Raw genomic sequence first — 3,456 nt, forward strand, 5'->3', positions numbered from 1 at the left:
CAGCATTATTCTATATTTGTTTGACGTTTTAAGCGGCTAGTATGTCAGTTAAGTACAGGCGCGCATATTTTCACTTTTCATGTTTATTTATCATGGCAAATCATAAAGAAGAATAACCTAAGTATGATGAAACTTTTCAACATTAAATATATGGAAAATTTTCTAGTAACTTTAAATAAAATATTTCACACTCCTCGAACACCCAGCATTCTCCTAAACAACAGTGTGACTGAACGAGTAAAATAAACGAGAGACAGAACTGGGTTAGGAAATAGTCTCATAAGAAAATAATTAACTGAAATCGGGTAACAGAAGGGAATTTTCCAGAGGGTTTTGCACCAGAGTACAGCCCCCTTTTACCTTACCTCTAACCGGAGACTTCGAGTTGTTAGGTACGTCATTAGTGAAGGGCAAAAGGGCAAAAGAACACTGGTTTCGCCGGTTAACTTTCGTCTGTTACAGTTCCTATATTCCGAAGGGGAAGACACTGGGTTTTAGCAAGAAATTAAAAGAAGAAACTAGAGCGTTCTCGCTGCAAACATCTTTAGAAACGAGTCAGTGACATGTTATTTTTAAGGCTTCGTTGTGGGGGGTTTGGTCAAATGAAATGTTCAAGTATAAAAGCTGTGAAAGTTCTCCATCAGTTGACGTAATCAAACTGTAATATTTCTTTGGTTTCCTAATGAACTATTTTTCTGCATGCAAGTGTAGCCGTCGTCTTGATATTCTTTATGATATGGAGCAGGAGACTGATAAATCTCCCAAAGACATATTTAGACCACTTCAAAGAAAAAGAGAAAAATCAAATGGAGAGCAGGAATAACGAGAAAACACGGCAAAGGACACTGTTCTTCATTTTCTTGGTGGAACAGATTACAAGACTCTCCAAATGTCTTAGGGATCGTGTTCACGAGAAGTGGCGGTGGCCTTCCTAGTAACACCATGATACTACAGTACTATGAGATTGTGATAGAGTGGGAAAGTTTACAAGCAGGAGATGCTAACGAGGATGCTGATCAGGCAGAAATCTTCTGAAGAAAAATAACTTTTTGACGAGGAAATGTTATTTGGATCTAGTATGGATAGTCAAGTGCCACGTAAGAGCTGAAGGACACTTATAGAACACTAGTTCACCAGGCCCAGAGTTTGGCATGTAGCCTAAGCGTTTAAAGAGCATAGCCAGTTTCTTACATGCAGACTTGTAGCACTACTCATGGTAATGACAATCCCAAAAGTGATTAGTTGGTTGATTGGTTTAGGTGCTGGCCTTCTGCCAGAACGAACTCTTGCCCAAAGTTCTGAGGGCTCAAGAGCTCAAGAGGCCTTCTATGAACTTCTGTAATTGGCTCAACCAAGCAAGACAACATAACCAAGAAATGTTCCTATAGCCTCTAAAACCAAAAATGATTTTAGTTGTAAAGTGTATAAATCATGACGTGGTTTAACATTACTACAAAGTCTTCAGAACTGGTAGGTAGAGATACGATTCGTTGATTTAAGGTTGTCTGGCATAGTGAAATAGAGATACGACGAAAGTTTGTGTCTGAACTATGCCAGCTTCCCTAGTTTCCTTAACCCGTATCAGAACTGCTATCCAGGTCAACAACCATAGCCAGTGACAATACCCAAATAAGGCTTATGAGTTTAGCCCATCGGTGAGAAGGAATGAAACATTTAGGTACAATAAATATCATAAGATGAGGAAACAGACTGTTTAAGCATTATCGGAGGCTTCGGAAATGTCGCGAAAAAATGTTTTTGTTTTGGCTTGCTGAACTTGTATTCATGATAAGAAAGAAAATGATCGGACTCAAGGTGTCTTTGACGATTATAAAACGACAGAAAAAGGTTGATATAAATGTGAAGAACGAGGGCAGAAAAAGTGACTGGCTTGCATATAAGGCTTGCGTGGGCCCGGCTTCTATTTCCTGCATACCATTCAGGTGTTAAAAGGAATTCGTGAGGACTCCTTTAAAGGCACTTTGCTCTGTATTAAATTTAATGATTAGTTTTTACAGTTGAAGCATTCAATATCGCAAAAAAAAATTATCACTGTCATTGGGATGAGTGATCTCGATAGTTGTGACCTCGGGTAACATACAATCAGTCAGTACCAAAATACCAGCAAGCTAATATTTATCGAACTCCTGAATGTTAAATTTTGCCTTTTGCTTTTTCCAAAAATGCTTGTGTCCTCTCAGGAATGGAAGTTGGTATTCTTTAAAAACGAAAGCGCCGTCGAGACATTTATTGCTTTTCCGTAAAGTAATGAAATGAGTGATTCTAATTTCTCATGCTCCGTAGGGGGGGATAGTGTCGTCAGTGCACCTCTCGCGCGGTGCGCTGTAGGCATTACTTAAGGTTCTTTGCGACGCCCCTTTGGCCCCTAGCTGCAACCCCTTTTTTTTCCTTTTACTGAACCTCTTTGCATATTCTTTCTTCCATCTTACTCTTCATCCTCTCATAACAATTGTTTCATAGTGCAACTGTGAGATTTTCCTCCTGTTACACCTTTGTAACCTTTTAATCTCAATTTTCCCTTCAGCGCTGAATGATCTCATAGGTCCCAGCGCTTGGCCTTCGGCCTAAATTGCACATTCTATCTATCTAATTTCTCATAGTGTTAAACTGAAATAGTTTCTTCAGTTCGTGATTCATGTTCAGTACCCTGAGGCTTTATATTGAACGGCATTTAATTTTTTTATTACTTTTTGCCAGGCATCAGGTTATGTTAGGCAATGGGGGAAGATCCCAGCGCATTGTCGTAAGAAAACAACTCTTTCTTCTTGGTGACTTTTAGGTTAGATTAAACGGAGGCCTGTTTGTAACACGTCGTTGGAGGCTGGTTGATGATGACGAGAAGAGATAGTGTGTATAACACAGAAGTTCTTTGAAAAAACATTGAAGCGAAAATCACACCCTAGTTATGTTTTTCAGATAGCATGACAAAAAGCAGTTGTCTTGAGTTTCACGTTAGCTGAAGAAGACTGAGATTGATGCTGAATGGCTTTAGGTTAGTTATGATAATCTGTTTGAATAAATCAGCAAAAGATATAATTTTATTATAATTGTATTTCTATCAATGTTAGTACACTATGCTGTGATAGCAGACCATCTGTTGATTTTCCGAGCTTAATGACGACCCTCTGCGCTTCCTTCAATCTTCTAAGTTATTCCTGAAGTTCAGCAATGGTGTGGGAAATTTATTTATGAATGGCATTTATTACCCCTCCGAGTATTGACCAAACCCAACGTTGTTCAACTTCATTGAAAAACAAATCAAGAAAATGTCAGTGATATCGATGAAATAATCCCTACTGTTAAAGAACGCTCCCATGTGATATTTCATCCATCTAGGTATTAAAAATAAGTGAGCGTAAAATTATATGCGGACTTAGGTTTATCAGATGGGATGGTGAGACGCAGTTGTTTTGTTTTACGCAATTGAAACAGATT

This window comes from Macrobrachium rosenbergii, chromosome 5 (assembly GCF_040412425.1).
Source record: "Macrobrachium rosenbergii isolate ZJJX-2024 chromosome 5, ASM4041242v1, whole genome shotgun sequence".
NCBI classification, from domain to species: Eukaryota; Metazoa; Arthropoda; class Malacostraca; order Decapoda; family Palaemonidae; genus Macrobrachium; species Macrobrachium rosenbergii.